Source organism: Agelaius phoeniceus, chromosome 6, assembly GCF_051311805.1.
Source record: "Agelaius phoeniceus isolate bAgePho1 chromosome 6, bAgePho1.hap1, whole genome shotgun sequence".
Classification (NCBI taxonomy): Eukaryota; Metazoa; Chordata; class Aves; order Passeriformes; family Icteridae; genus Agelaius; species Agelaius phoeniceus.
Genome location: NC_135270.1, coordinates 29,711,483 through 29,732,703, shown reverse-complemented (window position 1 = coordinate 29,732,703; position 21,221 = coordinate 29,711,483). Strand labels below are relative to the sequence as shown.

Here is a 21,221-nt window from a genome sequence, read left to right as displayed (position 1 = left end):
GTGTGATTATTTATCTATCTTCTCACCTAATATCTCACACTGAGTCACTTTTATCAATTCACTTGCCTTATTTAACCTTCAAAACCTTCAGTAAGAGAATCCCCAGTTATTTTCCACACACCCTATAACATTACCTCCCAGCACCCTTACTTATTATTTTGGTTTTAGGCAAAGACATCATAGAATTGGAGGTTTGTTGCCCTAGTAGGTCAGAGAAATTTTCAAGCGGAGCTGCTAAGTGACTCTTTTGTCTGGAGCCCAGAGGTCCCCGTTACATTTAGAGCAGAGAAGCACTGCAGTCCAGTGCATGCGTGTGATGCTCCTCTGCCAAGCGCTGCGCAGGGCCTGTTTCCACCACACCGTGAAGGACAGTGCAGACACCCAAACAAGTCCCAGCTAAGCTAATTCCAGAGCAAGAAGCTGTACAGCCATGCCAGGGCAATGCTGCATTGGAGATAATTAGCCCTGTTCAGCATCAGTGTTTATTAGGTCAGCTGCAGAGCTGCACTGCTACAGAAATGATGTTTTCAGGCACAGAGGAAACTGCCCATGCCTGTTATATTTGCAGTTCACTTACAGTTGCTGTGCAATGAAGATACATGTTCTAGTAACTAAATTCTGGTTTTAATCTACCACTGTGAGGAAAATGAGTGCTGCTCACTTGTTCCTGTACAAGGACATGACAGGTTCATTAAACTCTCTTCTGGATCTGGTAGCAGCTTCTTGTGGAACCAGAATAAGCTGAATGTTCCCTGTGTCTGGTGTCACTGAGCTACCCCTTCCATTCTCTTTAGCAGACCTTAACCTAGGCTTGCTCTTCCTATTAGCCATATCGAGCTTAGCAGTATACTCCATCCTGTGGTCAGGCTGAGCTTCTAATTCAGAATACACCCTGATTGGGGCACTGAAGAGGAGTCTGATTTCCATCTAGCTTCAATTGATACAATACTGATATGACCTACTAGCAAGACCAAAGTGCAAGGCAGCTCTGAATCACGGCTGTACTGTCCTCATCTCACCCCTGTCTCCAGGGTGCTGTAGAATCTGCCTCCAGTGTGTGACTGAACTCACAGTGAATGCCTCAGAGCACTTTGGCACAGCCTCCGGCTTGTCTTGGGAGGAAGCTATGCTAAAGTGAACGTGTCAGTCACTTGCTGAGCTGGAAAAGAGAATCCAAGCCAGATTTGAAATCAGGTTTGTACACACATGCACAAGCTGGCCTTGTTTTCCAAGGGGTTTACAATTCTGAGCATAAGAACAGCAGCAACAGTCAGCAAATGCTCATTTCTGGAGTAAATTGGTTATTGCTTAGATTAAAAAGAAGAATCGGCAGCCTGTTCAGTCAGATGAAGAGCCAGAGAACCGAATACAGCAGTATCTTAAAGGGAGTTGTGATTCATACTTGCATTGCACACTGCCTGGAAAATTGTGCCCTAAACCATACACAGGAGGGACTTAGAGCATTCTGTCTCATTTCCATCTTCAACAGAGAACAGCTCAGATGATAAACGAGGCAGGGAGGAAGGCTAACCAGGCTATAATCACCTCATAATAGCAGCAGATAGCCCAAAACTCAAAATTCAAACCCAGAGAGGAACCTCTGTGTTTAGTTTGTAGTGTATCAATTAATAGCTTTTAATGAAGATCTCTGATTAAGTAGAATTTCAAAATTTTCAGATTTTATTCAGGTCTTCCCTGATCTTCTGTTGGTTTGGTTCAGAGGTCAGTAATAACCAGTGAGATAGTTTAGATTCTGGGGGATATTCTGAGTCAGTTCTTGCATTATTCCCTTCATTTATCCATCTCACAGAGGTAGAAGTAAAAGTCCAGAACAGTGAACCATGCCCTAACTTTCCAGAAAAGAAAGAAACTAAAAAGCTTCATTATATTGACATGCATCTTTCAGGTCTAGAATGGAGAATCAGATGATGTGATACTGGCAGATTATATCATCCTGGGGGTTTTCAGAGTAGGAGCTCCTAGGAACTCATGCCAGACACATGAGTGTCCAGACAGAAGTGGCCCGTCCATGTAACACCAACCTTCCACCATCAACTAATACTGTACTATAACATTGAAGTTTCTGTCACTAACTCTGTCTTCCCTGCTTCAAACATACTTCATTACTTTCCATGGTGTGTCACCAAAATCTTTCCTGCATCAATGTGCTCAGCAGTTTAACTAAACAGCTCCCCAGATGCTGGAGACAAGACCTCTTCCATGAGTATCGCAGATATTCTGAGCACTTGATGCTTTCTCTGAGCAGCCAACCCACTAAGCAGTATTCCATTTATCACCACAATACTGACTGGATATTCCACTCCACCAGATCCATCCATTACTGAACAGCTGCTAAGCCTTCCTTTGTTGTGATCTGTATCATACCTAACATATAGGAAAGAAATCCACCAGTTGTTAATTAGATCTGATTTCAATAAATAGCTGCAAACTCAGAGAACCCAGTGTCATAGATCCTTGCAGAGACCTCTACTCTTCACCAGGTGTCACACACAAGCAATGTCTGAGCCAGCATACCAGGCTAGAGAGAGCTTGGCTGTGACCTCATCTGGTGCTCTGATGTCCAGGTACGACCACACACTACTGTGCATGAGACACCTTTACCAAGGATGGGTGCAGATGATGAAACAGTAACTAACTTCTTCCTATCTCTTCTCAAAGCACCATTTGCATGTAATTCAGAAGGATTACTTCCTTTTCCCTGTGAGTTCACTGGCAGAACTTTGCTTCTAGGAGAAAGGAAAAAAACAGTAAATAATTATATTTAGACATTGCTAGGGAGCAAGGAGCATGTTAAGGGACTCGTGTCAACACAGGTCCCAAAAGAGACTGTCAGCCCTACCACCTGAGCTTGATTTTAATCCTTTCCTTTTTGAGGGCCAAGTCTCACACTGTACTTGGCCCTTTACAAGGATGTCTCCTCTTTATAGGTTGGGGAATCTGGCTTGCTGAAGAGACCCTTGGCTCAACAAATCCAAGTGGAGAACACCCAGGGCAGTGCTTGCCCCTGCAGTCAAGTTACCTAAGCAGCCTCACAAAGACATGCAAAGGGACTGTGTGTACTAACAAATACACTGCTCAGCTGTATCTCAAACACCAAGAGAATGCTCTGCAATGTTAAATCTCAGCACAAAAGGCAGTCTTTTAAAGGCAACATCAGATTGATGCAGGAGACCAGCTAGGGAACATCAAAGTAATACCTCAGCATTATGTCCTGAGATGCATTGATCCAGAAATTTGAGAGCACAAAAGATAAAACTGGAGGGGAAAGCTAGAGAACAGCATTTCAGGAAATGAGCCAGAAAATCCCAGCTGTTTATAGCATACAGTCAGCAGCTTCAGAAGAGTTGTTTCCTCGATACATCACTCTAAATCAAGATCCAGAATCTTGGTCCCACAGGGGTGGATGGAAAGGGTCCATAAAACATCACAGATTATTCCCCAAGTAATGCTGGCAGGGATGAAGGAGGCTTTACTTCAACTACAGACATGCAGAACAGGGGGTTTCCTGCAGATCCAGGGCTCTTCAGTCATATTGCAGCAGTGCTCACTTCTGTTCCACGGCCCCAGGCAGGCACACAGTCCTGCAACATGTCCTAGTCCTTCTGTTCACCCCTTCTGCCCTGGAGCTCTAGTGGTAAAAACTCACTATCATGTGGGATGACATCAAATTTTACAGCATAGCTACTATTAGCAAGTTTTTTTTTGCAATTGGGTGAGACTCAAGCTCATTTCAGTGTGACCTGTGTCTCTTACACTCCATTCTCCAGGAGTCCAAGGCTTGTGTATTCATCAAGTCTAAAATGCTATTTTCCTAATACTACAGTGACTACACATTAAGTAGGAAAGGGTTTAAATACATGTGGGCAAAACAGGAACTAAATAAAGCTTAACAGAGTATTGAGGAGTGATGACACAGACCTGTCTTTGCTACTTCACACCTGGGAAAAGCTACCTGGGTGGGTCCTCCCTCCAGCACACACAGAACATGGCTCTTCCAGCTGGAGGATCATCTCCTATATCAGGTCCTCTTCACTGTTGGCAAAAGTTATCAATCTGCAAGTCAAGGACATGGGTGTGAAAACCCATCAGGTCATTCCAAATCCAATCAGCCAAAAGCACCTGCTTTAGTCAGGTATGTTAACTTTCAGCTACAGTTCCAGACAGTGTTAAAGAAACAAAATGCTGCAGTGAGGAGATCTGTGTTTACAAACAGGTGCAGCCTCCAGTTGCAGTAGGCAGTAACTTTCAAATATCAAGAAAAACAATTCTCAGGGTGTAGTCACTGGCCTGCTTGCAAATAACCCAACTGCCAGAACTGATTAAAGCTCAGGAACTACAGTTTTTCTTCCAGGAGAGCATTCTCAAATACTGAGAACTCTGCAGGTTCAGTGCAGCAAGAGAGCTTGATGTAGCTCTGATGAGGCAGGGATACACAAGGACCCCACTCAAGAACCCCACTTCATACTTGGATTGGCTGAAGAGCAGACATCTGAGGAGCAGAGTCAGAGAGAAGAAAAAGACAAGGCATCCTTTGGCATGCAACTGCCTCTGCTCTGCTGCATTTTGAATGAAAGAAGCTTCTGCTGAAGACACTTCTCTACTCTTCAGGTTAATACACTCTAATAGAACAAGGATTTCCTGGGAAACAACAGCCTGATGCTTAAAACTGATACTGCTAAATGTATTCCCTCATGCAAACCCACAGATACTAGGAGAGGAGACCCAAGGCAGGATGCTCAGTTGCAGCCTGGAGAAGAATGAGAGGCCAAGCCTCTGAGGGACTGCAGCAGCCAGCTCTGTCTCAGCAGGTCTTCTATTTCAGCCAAGTCCTGCTCTGCAAAGGAACTTTTCTTCTCAGGTTGGGCTGAATACAGTCTTTGGCTGTCTCCTCAGGAAGCATTTCTTCAGAGTTTACTGTGGCTTTTCAGACATTATTATAATATGCATCTGAATTGCCTGATGCATGAGCCAACAATAAAACCTTTACAATCAAGAAGCATAAAGAGCTTATTTCAGAGGCTTCTAAAACGCTGTGTATGGATTAAAAACTGATGCTGCTGCTGAGAGAGATTGGAAATCTACTTATGCTTCAATGTTGTGACGCAATGCGATTTTAGTGGAAGAATATGAGGACAGAAGAAAATATTAATCATGCTGTGGAAATGAAACAGTAAGCATTTCACAAGTTAACTTTGGGTGTATTCAGAATATTTTAATTAAAAGTCACAAGCAAGATTTAGCTGTGACAATGGGATACCTCCAGCACTTCCACTTACAGCCTCATCCTATAAATGGTAGGCACAGTTCTAGCTCAGCATACTCGTATTACTTGAAGTCTCTTACAATTTTCTGCTTTCTCCATTACTGTTTATACTTTCTAGCCTGTTATGCTGCTGGCAGGTGTTGTCCTGAGCAGAGCTTCCCTCCTGCAGCTACATCTGTGAGGTGTTTACAAGTTGACTGCTGTGCATCCTTGGCCTCAAGGCATGCACATCTGAAGCTGCTGTTTGAAGGCAGCTGACCCGGTGTGCTCTGCATCAAACACAGCTCTCTTGATGAGGAGAGCCAGCACTCATCCAACTCATGTTTCAGTGCTCGAGGGAGAACCTGCCTCACAAACAGAGACATAGGGCAACTTGCTGGCTAAAATAAACAACTATTTTCTGTCCCTGCAGAATGACCATCCCTGTCTCTTCTGTTTGAAGGTTCACACAAAGCCAGCCCGCCAGGCCAAGGGTTTGTCACACCAGGCACACTAATGGCCCATCTCAGCTGTGTACCAAACATGGCATTTATAGCAGACTGTTTACAGCATACAAGAAGCAATATACCATTTTTCCAACCTCCACCTGTTTCCCTAAACTTCATTACTGACTGTACCTGAAGGAGTCAGCTCAGTGAGCCAGGGTGGGGCTGGGATATCAAGCAGAAGTCACTGAGGAGGGGTTGCTGGAGCATGTGCCAGTGCCAGGAGCCTGTCCCACACAGTAATCTTATAAGCAGCCCAGAAGAAGGATTATCAATGCTATTGCACACCCCTTTACATGTTGTATCCCCTTAGTTCAGACAACTTTTATGAAACTCTTCATCTCAAGCATATGAAAAAAAGCACATCCATTTGCAGGATTACACTGAAATATATTCACTCATGGAATGTGCCTGAGAAACTCACATGTGTTAGAAGCTTAAAGAAGTAATAATACCTTTGCCTTACATGCATTCACAATGACAAATTGAGAGGTATTGAAAAAGAACAGCAGCAAAATGATCAGGGAAGTAGCAAGACTGACATATAAGAATTAATTTAGAAGCACTAATAGTTTAGCAAAGCAATGACTGCAAATGACAAATCTGCAAATATTTGAAGGGCTGACATGAATTATGGGAGAATACTTCTTAAGAATGACACAAAAGATTCAAGTAGGAGCAACATACTTTAAAAAAAGAGAGACTTTGACTAAGTGCTTAGAAGATTCCTGGCAGCAAAAAAAGAACAAGAAAACATTTGTATGACTCAAAACCAGATATTGAGAAAGCCTTAATGTGCCTGTACAAGACAGAGTATTGAATGGTCTGAACTGTTTTGCTCTGCTAATGTCAAGGAGTCTGCTAACATTCTTAGCTGAGTGTATTTCAGACACTACACACCTATCTGTATTGTGAGCTCTCAGCCCAGACTGTCAATAAGTAGGCTTCCCATCAAAGAGGATTCAGATGAGCTGAAAAAAAATGCAAGGGAGATAAATACCCAACAGCTTGGACAGGAGCTCATCAGAGCTGTCTGAAGCACAGTGCAGATGCTTTGGCTCTGGAACTGGATTGACCCTGACATATCTGGTAGGGTCAGCAATACAGCCTTAGGGCTCTCTGTCCTTCCTCTTGCAGAAAGGATGTAACTGAGAACTGTAATAACAAATAGGGCTGTTAAATGATTTTTCAGATGTGGAGTAATGCTGCGACCTTGCTCAGACCAAGAAACATTAACATCTCCTTTTCCTGGTTGGTAAGGATCCTTTGCTGTCTTCTGTGGATCTGTAGCAGTGTTTCTTCCCAAAGAAGAAGCTAACCCATCCTGATATCCAGCATTACAGAGAGAAAACAGACATTCAGTGGATCCTTTGCAAACACACTCCAGCTGACTCATCAGTCCTGCCCAGGCCAAAGCATCTGCTTTGCTCAGAGTACTGGGCTGCAGGTACCACACACCCCAGGTCCCCCACAGAACAGCTGATTGACAAGCAGCTGTAGCATATCCCTCAAAAATTGTGCTGAAAAGCACAGTTCATCTCTGCTCTGACAGATTATTAGCAGAAATTTGAACTTCAGTCTTTCAAATCCAAGATGAACACCCCAATCACCAGCCATAGCTTCTCCATCAAAGTGATGCATGCACATGTAAACTGCCCAGCAGAAGAGAGTGCGAGATTCATGCCACCAAATAAACCAGCAGCTAAGACTTTTCTTCCAAAGGCTTGTCTAGATCCCTGCTCAGGTTCCTGAATTTCTCTTCCATGATAGCCAAATGCTAATATGACACTGATTCTTCCTTATTTATTTGCCCTCCTTTGCCTGGATGTTCCTGGCTGGGCAAACACAAATACCTGCTTTTTGGTTACCCCAGGCACACCAACAGTCCATGCCTGACCACCTGAGGCAGATTTCTTGTGATCTCTTCTTGGGTTTCTAATGAGAACATGCAAAACACTAATCTGTTTCAAGTTACAGTATAGTTTCAAATACACTTCACCATGCTGTTTCCACAGCTAGGATGCCAAACAAGAATTTGAGAGGGATTCCCTACTCTGCTATGGACATACCACAGATTTACTCCAGACCAGGTCAAAACTGAAATTTCATCAGCATGATACTACACTCACATTCAAGACTGTGATCCTCCAAATTCTTCTTCCAATTCCCATCTACCCTGAAGTGTTTAACACCATCATTATCAGCAATCTGAATGGAAGACCTTCCCATTCCACTACAGTGTGAGCTCCACACTCTGGTAAAGAGAACCCCCAATAAAGATGAAGATCCACAAAGTAGGAGTCACCCTGGGGATTCCTAATGGTAGCATTAGCACCTCATAGCCAGGAGTTAAACCTACCCACAGGTGAATCTGAATCCTTACAAGAAAGTGAAAAAAGAATGTAAGATTCCCCAGATTTTCTCTTTGTACAAGGATTGTGTAGAATCAAAATTATATGTTGTATAGGCCTGTAAATTCTCACTCAGTCCCATTCCCATTCTCTTGCCAAAGCCAGTTGTGCCTGTCCTTTGAGCCAAGAGCAGATCAGAAAAGAGCAGGGCAGGGTGTGCTTGCACTAAGCAATCTATACTCCATGCTGGCTTTGGTGGCACACATTCAAAATACCTCATAGTGTCCATGAAAGAAATTGACTGCATGCCACTAACAATAGTTTGCTATTGCAAAAGAAAAAAAAATCAATATTTGTCTCCGAGTTTCTGAGAAGAGAATCTATTCTGCTGCATAGATAGGGGAAACCCTTTCACAATGTGAGCTGAGGTTTTTCCTGGAGAGGTTCCAGGGCCTTCCAGGGCCCTTGCCTGGCTGGCAGGGTGTCTAACCAGCTTAGCTTAGAAAAACACTGGGAAATACAGATTCCTGCAGCTAATAACCTGTCCTTCTACTCTACAGTGTTTGTCCTGTCTTGGATAAAACTCTTCATACAGTGCCAATGTCATACAGCGTCTCATCTCTTTGCACTTCATACAGGTAAATGGATACATGTGCATTTCTGCCAAAATTGTATACTCTCTCTGTTCTTTCTGCACAGCTACTGAGGAATTGCATTACAGTGATATCTCTAGGTTAGAATTTTAGAGATAAAACAGAATATATTCAGGAACCTGAATATAGCACTGATAAAATGCTGCTGTGCATGGAGATTCAAACACATCTTCCCTCAAAACCCACTTCTGCTGGTCTGAAGAAGGAAAAAAAATAAAACAGTAAAGCAAGGAACATTTCCTTGAGAAGGGAACTGTCTCAAGAAGGGGTAACTCTATAATCTAGCTCAATGCCAAAATGGGTTGTTGGAATAATTATTGTCTTCAAGGCACAAAACTGATACAGAAACAGCAGTCAGGAAGTTCAGACAGAAAATTGTTTATAACCCATGACCCTAGGGCTTCTCTGCTGAGTGACTGTAACACTATTTAAAATTCCCAAAGATAGTAAACATGAATAGCTTAGGAAATGAGGAAATTTCTTATTGTTGGCATTTACCTACTGGATGCTGACAAAGTGTTTTAGGGATACTTTTGCTCCCCCCATATGAAGATGCAACAGAATGATTAATATGTGCAGCATGCCACTGTGGTTGGGAACCAATTAAAAAGCTGTGGGAGTGTCTTAACAACTCTGATGTAATGTACTCTGCTTTGGTTTGGGTGGGGGCTACAGGAAGTTTGGTTTTTGTTGTTTTTTTCTTTCCCCCAAGAATTCCCTCTGTCTTTATTTAATGGGCAGCACTGGATGTGCTGCTCCAAAAGCATTTAACAGCCATCTCTTGCCAGAAGACAGAAGTGGCTGTTGGCAGCACTGGGTGGCATTGAGGCAATAGCATTTGGCACTATGAAGATACTGTTTTGTGTGCAAACCACTTCAGGTTAAAATGCCGGTGTTTGTCCCTTCAAAGGGACAGCCTCTGTGCTTGCTTCTCCCAAGGGGCACACACACCATTGCACAGGCAGAGGCATAAACCTGACAGTGAAGCTTCTTTGGAAAACATTAAGTTGTCCTTTCTTTCTTCTCCTTACCCCCAACTCATAAACAGCACAGCATGTGTTGGACTAGTATTCAGGCTCCCCTAAATATTTCCTTTCTTCTGGGCACAATAGCAATTTTACACTTGTATTAAAGCAAATCTTCTGTGCTAGTCTGCTGTATGTTGCATAAATCTAGAAACAGATCTGAAATGACCCAAGAGATTCAGACAACTGCTTCCTTCACAGACTTGCATCTTACAGTATCTCCACATCTGAAATATAGCCAGTAAGATCAGGAATTGAAGGAGAAAAGGTAAGATAAGGAAATACTTTAATAAGACCAAAGAGGAGAATTTGCCTTATGTAACTAATTTCTCTGGGAATATTCCTCCCTCTGTCTCCTCCTCACCACCCCCATTAGTATTTATTTCTATAAAAATCCATTAGATACTGCAACTACATCTTGGCTCCCATTTGCTTCAGTGAAAAGAGAAAGGGTTGTGTATTTGTACCGTGGAGTGCAAATGGTGTTGTCTGCCAGATCCCTCAGAGAACTGCCAAATGTTTCTCCTGCATGCAGAGCAGACATCTAATCTGAACTGTGGCCAGGCTGATGTAGGAGAAAGAGGTAAGCACTGTGATACCTCACCTAGCTCATGACATCCTCTAATATCTAAGACCTCTGCCCTCAGATTAAGCTGCCTCCATAGATCGGCCCTTCTAAAACGAAGGTATTCTAAGACATCTGGACCCTTCTAGATGCCTAGATATCTATTGTAGAAAAACAAAGCCTTATTTGTCCTGAGGAGGTCAGCCATTGTCAAGTTCCTCAAAAGCAGATTGCAACTTATATCTGGAGGTGAAGAAGCACACTCCAAGTACATCCCCATTTTGATTACTATCTAAAATAAGAGCACATGCTCATAATAGGACACTATACACAATTCATATTCCATACTGACCCAGAAATTCTTCTCAGAGAATCAGAGACCTAAAAAAGTCATCACCCTCTTTCCAGAGTGATCCATAATGCAGAACAAGGGCAAAACCCCATTCAGTTGGTGTCACCTTTGATACAGACATGACTTGCATATGTGATTAAGGGTATTGTACAGCACATGTGGATTTCAGTTCCCTTGAGCTGCTTTTCTGTAAGTTCACTCATGCAAGCTAAGGAATACAAATGGTCATAAAGCCATAAATTAAGTTAATTATCCAGTAAACCAAGAGAAAAATATATTTCTATTCCTTTCTAGCAGGGAAGTGATCTGGACACTCTAGCAATGAAAGTCATGCAGGTGATGAATGGATAGGTCTGAGACCATTCAGTTCCCACTCCATACATCTGCCTTCTCCCAAGTTAGATGGATGCATGCAAGAGGTAAACAGATTCATCAAACAAATAAGATCAGCAGCCCAGCCAGATATATTTCATCTTATGTGAAAGTTCCATTTGCTCTATGAAGTACGAGTTCAGTAGCATTTTTATAATTCATTTTACTGTGATTCCCTTTAACACCACAATAATCTTGTTTAGCTTCTCTTACTGTAAGAGACCACAAAGGGATAAAATCCCCAAGATAACATAAAACTGGGCATCATGACCAAAAGACTGCTTGCATGACTGGGAGATCTCAGGAGGGGCTAGTGTCACCAGATTGGTTTATGAACACTATCTTTCTTCTCATGCTTCCTATCAGATCTAGGGGAGAAGTAGCTCATCATCTCTTTGGAGCCAGAACTCTTTCTCTGGCTCCTATTTACAAAGTGTCTTTGTGAAATAGGATGGAATCCCAGTTCATGGCTAAGGCTCATTTTTGGTATCACAAATGAATCATCAACAGCAGGACAAGGCAAACACCAGCATATTGTAAGCAGGAGAGCATTACCTCCATCCACAGGAGAACATTGAGAAAACTTCACAAGCAAACAGGACATATTTGCTCATGCACCACATCTGCAAACATAAATGCAGTCTGTATGTGTGCAGCAAAGCCTTAGAGAACAGCAGTGCTTTAACCCTCTGCTTTCCATCAAGTGGCTGGCTAGCAATATGCAAACATGTCCAAGACTGCACAAATCCAACGGTCTCCTTTCACATATGCTATTTTAGTAATCAAGCCTAGAAACAAGCCCAGTATTGCACCAAAGGTACAGCACTGCAGATTAGTCCTTGGCAAAATTCCTTATAGGAACAATTTTCTCCTAATCCTCCTCTTCCAGAACATGGTGACTTACACAACTGTGCTGCTGAATCCCTAGGAATGCCTTTGCTTTCTGTGGCAATAATTGGTCTGCTCAGAAGACAGCCCTCTTCAGCAAGTAAACTACAGAAGATGCAAATTTTTAACTCTCAACTTACTTCATCCTCCAAAGTGCATTTGTAAGTGGTAAACAACAAAAGTAAACACACAGCTTGGTTTGCTACCCTGCAGTAGCAGTGTTCAGGTAATCAAGTATGAAAACAGTGCTGGATGGAGAAAAATAGCCAGCAATGCACATTTTTTCCTCTCTCTTTGTAAAAAAAAAGACCACCTACTCTGACATGAGCTTCATTTCTATTTTGTGTAATTGTGTAGCTGTAGTTTCTACTTCACTTGAACACTTATACCATGGGTTTTGTGCACCCATGTTTGCAAATACCTTCTTTGATTTCCCTTCCAGCTCAGTCCTAGCAAGGCACGTGCTCCTCATCTGTGTGATCAGATGGCACTACAGAACAGACATGAGCAAGACCAGCCTGGTGAAGAATTGCTGCACTGGTGCCAGTCCTAAAGAAAAACACTCAGGAGAGAAAGAATGCCAGCTAGGTTTAACAGAGAGATGAGATGGAGAAGAACATGATTCATGTCACAAATGAGCCTTTGGAAGATGCTTCAAGTAAACAGGAATCAGTCTTGAGTTTTAAAGCCTTAAGAATAGCCAAGATTTTGGAAGCATTCCGATGCTCTGTTTCTTGAGCATGTGGAACTGCTTGGCATCGTGGCACTCAAATCTTAGTTCAAGTGCAGTCACAATAAAGATCTAGACATCATGAACACACAAATTAGGGATGGGAGAACCTGAGTGTCCAGCAGAGAGCACTGCAGGCAGCACTCTTACTGATCATTCCTCACTCAAATTGTCTCAAGACCCTGTCCTTTCAAGAGCAGATGAAAACATTTTCACTTTTAGCTTCTAGACAGACCTAAAAAATTAAAAGAATAACCTCCTCAGTAACATTTATTTCTTCAATCCTTCCTCCAAAAGGTCAGAAGAGAAGTCTTTAGGGCCAAGTGATAGCAAAGCTGCAAAAGGAGAACTCAATCCACCCATCCACTGTTACAGAAAAAATTAATTTAATCTTTCCATCAGAATTTTCTTGTTTCCTCCAAAATAAAACTGGTGAGATTCCCATGCTGGAACCTCCCACTTTTATTTTTGTAGAAGTAGGAGGAGTGAGGAAATCAGAAGAGGACTTAGCTTTACACCACTAAGTAATACACCTGCAAGCTACCAGCAAGGGCTGTTGATACAGGAGGTTACATTTGCTCAGGAAAATTGAATGGAAGAAAGAGCTGTGGAGGCCTAGTAAAGAAGCAGAGGTCAAGCTCAGAGAAGCCCCAGAGCTAAAAATGTGTGAACGTGTTAGAAGGAAGTGTCATATATGCTTGTGCTGCTCCATCTCCCAATTGTGACCACAAGCAGGCATTGAGGGAAGAATAATGAAATTGGATTAGATGGATCCTTGGTCTGAAACAGTTTGGCAGTTCTTATGTTTGTGTTCTTTTCTGTGAATAAGAACGAAAACATGGAAAGGAAACCTTGGAAATACAAGGAGGGGAGGTGTTTCAAAGATGAGCTTTCATCTGTCTGAAAGAATGGGCAAGCCTTGTGAACCTGTGGGAGAGAATCTGCCTCACACTTTGGTAGTCAGAATACAATTTAAGCAAAGGTTTTGAGATCACGCTGTAAGTGCCCAATTAGCTCTTGCGTGCAAAAGGGATTCTCTTCTATTTATTCATATCCAGCAGGGCAGAAATCCAAAGCTTTCTGCCCACTGTGGATTTGCTCTTCCAATTCATTAGGATTAATTTCTTCACCACCCACACAATTCTCTGAATCTCTTCCTCCCCTCCTGCCCCACTGCCACCTGTCAAAGTTATAAAGATGATTGGTGCTCCTTAAAAGCAGCAAGAAACATCTTTATCCATCTATTTACTGGCAGATGCTTTCTCCCCCCCCCCGCTCCTTTGCTAGACTAGTTCTTTCCAAAAGCCTGCAGTCTGTCAAGCTGTCCCCAGACCACATATGTGCATGCAGTGCTTAACCACATCACCTCCTGTAACCCCCGTGTCCTTATCCCCCCAAAATCCTAGGTAGCATTTTATTTTGTCCAGTACCAAGTTAAACAACAATATTTTCAAATCCATTGGCCATCAAATTAAATTATACCCTGTATAAACACATCAGCATAAAGACTTCAGGCTTGTCTAGAGCAATTGTTTTTATTTCTAAAGCAAAGGGTAAATTTTGATGGATTAACATGAACGTAATCCTGTTGTCAAGTCATTGGGCAGAACTGGGAGTGACTGTTTCTCCTTTACCTCCTCCTTTCTCAGTCCAAAGCTTATACAGAGTCACGAGGGGGAAAGGGGAGCACTAATCGTTCATGCTCTGACTCATTTACCCCAGTTTACTAAGTGACACCTTTTCAGAGAGCTTCTTGAATTGTATCATCAGAGATGCTCTGTAAATTAATCAGTTTGGAAAGAACCATCTCTGATCCTGTTGGCATCACAGTACGACATTAAATCCTGGTACTTTTCTTTCAAACAGGAAATCATGATAACAACAGAGGGCCCGCACTTTCATTTTGAAAAGACTGAGTGCTGGAAGAGTGCTTCTGACCCACAGTTCCCTTCAGTGCTGGAAGCTATCTGAACTCTGTCAAAGGAGAGCACAGGTAAACTAGGAAGCTGCAGTAAAACACTTTGCTTTGAAATATCTATCACAGTCCTTAAAAAGAAATCAGACCATTTTCAGCAGCTACATGTGGAGAAGAATGAGAATAGTCTCACAAACCTAACTCCACATCAAAACCGAAGGGAGTGTACAACAAGTTACCTAATCATAGAGTCATAGAATACCTCAAATTGGAGGGACCCATAAGGATCATTAAGTTCAACTTCTTGCTTCTCTCGGGACTACCTAAATCTAAACTGTAATAACTAAAAATGTTGTCCAGACACTCCTTGAACATGCAAGGCTGGTGCTATGACCACCTCCCTGAGGAGCCTCTTCCAGTGGCCAATCACCCTCTCAGTGAAAACCTTTTTCCTAATGTCCAGTCTGAACTTCCCCTGACACAGCTTCATTCCCTTCCTCATGTCCTATCATCAGACTAGCCAGCCTCTCTGCAAGCTAGTGCCTCAGCTGCACATTGGGAATAACAGCCTTTTCCTTCTCCAGGGAAATAATGGCAAGTATGCTGGAGAAGACTGAGAAAGGCTCATGCCCTGGAGTGGAAAAGGCTAAGCAGATCCCTTGGGTATCCTGTTCCACCCCCTGCAACAGCAACACAGCATGGAGATACATTTGCTTTAAATTGTCAAGCACCATCAGCAAGGTCCAGAGCACAGAGCTGCTCAGGGGGAGTTAATGTATCCTGTCACAAAGCACAGCACACAGCCCTCTCGTGCTGCATTGTTTTCTTACCCACCTCTTCTGCATCTTCCATCCCTTGAACAACATCCACCATGCTGCAACCTGCGTGCTTGCAATTCGCACACCATCATCTTGATTTGCCTGGGCTTTCCTGACAGAATTAAATGAATAGCAAATTGAGCTCTGTTTTTCCCTCCCCCACTTTCCCCTTGCTTTTGTACATGCTGAAGTTAAAAGCTTCCTCTGACTCAGATTTCAGCTGTCACAGATTTCAGCAGTTTTCTCCCAGGAAGTCTGGATGCTAATGACAGAAATAGCAGCTATCTCTAAACACTTCATCTGCTGTCTGTGGTCAGAGGGCAGCAGGTGTGGTGGGTGACTACTTCAGAAAATCCCCTATCCTCACCAGGCAGGCTATGGTAAGAAGGGATTGGGACCACCACCCCCTGATTGACAGGAAGGACAGGAACAGTTGCCAGGGCAGGCAAGAGGGATGGAGCAGGAGGGCATGTGCTCACCTGGACACAGGTCAGGCAGCCAGCAGGATGCAGGGCTGCTGCCCCTCAGCTCACCACCCAGAAATCCTGCTGCTGCCTCTCATCCCTATGGGAATCATTCCCACCCAGGCAGCTACATCTCAGGTGCCAAAAAAGCAGTCAGAGTGTTAAACACCTAAGCATCCCATAAATAGGTTATCTTACAGGTGAGATGACTCAAGGTGAAGAGATTGAAGTGGCTTGCTAGAAATGCCATTGAGATGGGAACTAGGACTAAGGTTTGGGTATTTCTCTTTCTCAATGTCCAGTGCTCTACTCAAAATGAAGGTTTGGTTGTTCTCGGCCAGAGTCCAAGGACATGCTTTGTTGGCAGCATCAAACAATCTGTTTGGAGCTTTTTGATTCCCACATGTTCAAAGCACTTGTACTTTCCACAAAACATTGTGGTGTCATTGAACACAATGTTATGTTTGAATTGAAAGGAGGAAAAAAAAATCACCATCTATTATTGCATGTAAATAAGAGTTGGTCTTTTACATAGTATCTTAGAAAAGAATGAAGGAAGAGTGAGTTTGACCCTTGCTTGATACTCAATCATCAATTTACTTAGACAAAAAAGCATGCTATCCGAGCCACTATAATTTCTTTCAATCTGCATGAGGGCATCCTGGGATAGAAGGAAGGGCAGAGGAGAACATAGAGGTACCTGAGGAGCTAATGATATCCTAGGGATCCTAAAGAGCAAAATTTAAGCCATGTGTATCATCCTGTCTTATTGGGTTCACTTACCTGCAACACCCAAAGCTTCCCACAGTAGGATTTCAAATAGTAGCAGGAAAGTGGAATATTGCCTCAACCAGAAATGTAGTGCTGGTGCCATTCCATTTCCACTAGAATTGTCCCAGCTAGAAGGAGTTGGGTGTCAGGTTCTCATGTCTGAATATTCCCAATAGTAAGTGCCTTGAGATGAGTTCAGCAATTTTCTTCTTTCATGCCTATTCTTTGGTCTGTCTCCTCTCAGTCTCTCTTTTATAATAGCACAGAAGCTGAATCAGACTACAGGTAAGTCCTAGAGCTCCATACAACCTCAAGTGTCTCTGATTCTAAGCAATGGCAAGCAGCAGCATACCACAGAGAGGCACAACAGTCAGCCAACAGTCACAGAAAATTAGTTGTGCCACCCAGGATTTAACAGCCTAGCAGGTATCTTTTAGAGAGCTAAATATTGAGGTATGTTCCTAGTAGGTAGGTGTTCATAATGGGCAATATACCAGTAGCTGCAGTAGCATTACAGTTCTCATCCCATACAATGGTACAGCACCAGTTCTGTTGCCAGACTCATGAAAGAAGCTTAACTTTCTCTTGCATTTTCTCAGTTTTCACATTTGTTGCCCCTGCTAGTACCAGGTCATCTGGTGTGGGCTCAGATGAGATAAACTATCACTTCTGGGTGCTTAAGTTCTTTCACAGAACAACAGCTTTACAATAATGAGTAGCAGAAGACTAAAACTTTCTGACTGGACTGATAAAACTGTTCTCCATGCTTCATAGGCAGCTCAGATGCTTGGCACGAGGGATATTGTGATGATTAATAATTAACTGGCTGGAGAGACTGAGAGCTCAAGGACAGATGCTTCCCATTTGCAATCCCCTGGAGCTGAGGCTGCACTTTTCAGAAGGGAGGGAGGGGAGCTGGTAGGGTAAGAAGGTGACGAGGTTGGTGTGCCCCTGGAAGTCAGCAGCCTTTTCAAGATACTTTGCTAGTATCTTCCAACACAGAAGAAGGTATTATCCTGCACTTCTCCAGGTGGCTATCACTAATTCACTATCCCATGCACTTGGGGGACCAGGGCAGCAATGATTCCTCCCAGCTCCTGGTGTCAAGCTCACCTAAATGAGATGCATCATTAGAAGCTGCATTCATGTATTTAATAGGCTTGAACACCAGCTTTAATAAGACACCTCTGAGATCTCAGGAGAGGTAACAGACAGTTAGAAATATGCTTCAAAGTCCTCTGGACATGAGAGGTCAAGGTACTTATCATCAGATACTTAAAAATCCTGTACTTGGTACCAAGTTCAGAGGTACCAAGTACAGGATTTTTAAGTACCTGATGTGTTAGACACTATTAAATTGTTCTTTACACTAGCTTTAAAATTTCATCTGCATAAATTTCTTTGATCCATGAATGGCTTTAACCACATTAAAATTAGTCAGAACAGCAGCTGCAATAGGCACTGAACTGCATATCTGAGAGTAATTACACATTACAAAGGGAATCCTTGAAGCATTTCAATAACATGCCATATTACAAACAGCACTTGAAAAGCCACAGATTTGTGAGCTGTAGAATATCACCTTTACTCCAGTTTGCTTCCTGCTTCCTTGCCTTTCTATCAAGAGTAGAGGGTGCTTCAAAGAGTATTGAAAAACTTTTAGTTGATACTGTGCAGTTAAAAACTGAAAAACAGATGTGTAAGGAGTCTCTTCCTCCCCATACTCATTCATTTTTTACCTCCCAATTCAGCTCTCTGATGACATGTTCCTTCCTATTAGCTCTGCCTGAATACAAGGGACAGAAGAGCACACGCTCAGCCATCAGGGGGATGTATAACCAATCTAATTAACACAGTGCTGGGATGCCCCCCAGGGCTGTCCTCCCTTGCCCCCCAGGGGTGTCCTGCCTGCTTGCCAAGGCCTCTGGCTACCATGATATAGAACACCTCCTGCCAGCAGCACTCTGCCCAGGGGAGGAGACAGAATTTGACCCAGACAATAAAAACAACTGAAATTTTTAGGGATCCATGTGGTTTGCATTTTTTTCATCCTTCCAGAAGCTTTTGCTCTGCAGAAGTCACTGCTCTTGTTTATGAGACACATAAGGGGGAAAAAAGGATTTACAGTATTACCTTTCTTCTGGTCCCAAGAATACCTGAGCTTGAACTGGACCCATTTAATTTGCCCCTGTTTCTCCTTGGCTTACACTGGAATTCATCCGTTCTGTTTCAATTCAGTACAACCTATTCCTCAATGCCCTGTCCCCCAGTGTTCTTGCAGTAGCCAGCATACAAGGCACAATGCTCCAGCAATAGAAAATAGGTCTATTCTACATCCAAAGAACTGCCAAAGAGAAGATAGCCAGCTGTCTTGGATAACAAGCAGCCATAAAAATTAGAGTGAATAAAAGTACAGCAAATGGTACTGCAATCAAGAACAATGAATGTTAGAGCTGGAGACAGATGGTGGGTGGATTTCAGCCTGGGACATGCCTTTTTAGCTCTGGCCTCCACAGATTTGGAAACCTTCAGCACTGCCTTCTCCCCTTTCCACAATGTCTCCATCACAGGGTTGCTCTAAAGGCATAATAGCCCTCGAATTCTTAGTGCTGGGACAGACTCAGAAAAAAAAAGCTCCTCAAGTAACTGAATCTGCAGACTTAGTAGATAGGTAAGGAAGGAAGGGCAGAAAAGATCCTCTCAGCACAACAAAGCCTGACATCTGTCTAAAAATGCCCTGACTGAAAACAAACAAGTAGGATGAGGGAAGAGCAAGCTTGACCTCTTAATTCCCAGGAGGAGCAAGTGCTTTCTGCTTGTACCTAATAACCAGGAGCCCAAACACTTGTCCAGGAGGGTACAATCCAACTTTCTAACAACCTCAGCCTGACAGAAGGAATTTGACTCTCCACCTGCCTCAGAGAGAAGTGGCCTGGCTGATCTATCATAGTGTATCTGGAGTCCAGCTTTCTCATTCCTTTGTGGTGAAGCAGTTTTAGAATTGCATAAAGTAGGGAATAGATTCCTTTCATACAAAATACATGTTCAGTGGGCCATAGGACAAGTGTGAGTAGCACTATAGCTTGGCTCCAGCCTGGACAACCTCCTGGAACAGCTAGGATTCACTGGAAATATGCACTCTTCTGCTAAGTGAGCAAACAATACAGAAATATTTTCACACAGGAGACCCAGAACAAGCAAATCCAGAGTTTCCTGCTGTCTGCTTCTCTGGCAGACCTGTGTGAAGAGGCAGCTGTATTTGACACCCCCAGGGATTTTAACCTGGTCTCTGTCACCCCAGATGCATCAGCACACTAAACGGTAGAAGCCAAATGCAGAACTAGTACTGTTACTGCCCCAGCACATAAGCAGCACTCATGATGAAACCTCTGGGTGTGTGATGCCATCTCAAATGCCCTGAAATAGTCAAGGCATCTCTTCAAAGTTGATAGCTATGATAGAAGATCAATGAGGGAAAATACCTCAACCTTTCCTGAGAGAAATACAGAGGTCAGCCAAATATCCTAAAACGTCCTTTTATATCGATGCTTTGCTAGGTATAGCCTTTCATTTTCTAGATAAGTGATTTGCTAAGAAAGCAATCAAGCCCTGCCTGAAAATACCCACAACCTAGGCCTCCTTCTTATGGAACTAGAGCAGATAGCTGAGGCTCTTACCCCAGGTACTACCCAAAAGTAGAGGTTAATGACAGAGGTAATGACTTATCAGATTAATCCCATGGTTAACCTCTCACTCCTTTCTGTCACTTCTCACATTCACCAGGCTAATCCAGGGCTAGGGGAGATGACAAATACAGGGCAATTATAAATTCATCAGCTCCAAGTAATCCCAAACAGAGCAAGACACACAGATGAGCCAAGAACAGATGTCTAGGAGAACATTGTTTACCTAGGGAAAGCGAACCTATGGCAAAGCCTGTAATTCACTCTGGAAGGCTACATTGGGCTCCTTGTACACTCTAAACCCCAAGGCAGCAATCAGCATCTAGGAAGCTTATTTTCTTGCATCAGGATCCAGTATAAGTCACTCACTAGCAGATATTGAAGAGAACAGCAAATGGGTTGATAGTTCCTTGTGGGTTTAAGTATGACCATATGGAAAGCAAAATAACAGATCCAAGGTTGAAGGTTCAGCAAACCATGCAATCAACAGAGCTTACACTGTGCCAGGTCCTCCCTTTCCCAGAGATGTGGATCTATCAGGAATCACATGGCATTCAACTCATATGTTGACACACACAATGAATGCACTAAACAGGCTGAAATGCTTTCAGTATTTCTAGCATCAGACACTTGCTTCTGTAGATCAGCATTCCCACCTATCAGATCATTTATTTCTCCCAGATTTTCTATTTCCCTTATCATTGCTTTCCCAGACACCTGAGGATTAATTGTTTAAAAATTAAGTTACCAATTAAAACAATTTTCCAATCTTAGGATGCAGCCTCATATTTTCCTCTGAGATGAGAAGTCTCACAGATTCACGGGCTGATAGATAAAGCTCTGAAATGAGGAGATACCTGCTTTC

The 21,221-nt window shown here is 43.0% G+C and overlaps 1 protein-coding gene across 1 annotated transcript in view; it reads right to left on the bottom strand.

Annotated features, from left to right (window-relative positions):
• LOC129121412 (deubiquitinase DESI2-like) overlaps positions 1 to 21,221 on the bottom strand; it is a 50,355-nt gene that overhangs the window by 20,355 nt on the left and 8,779 nt on the right. The window lies entirely within an intron of this gene.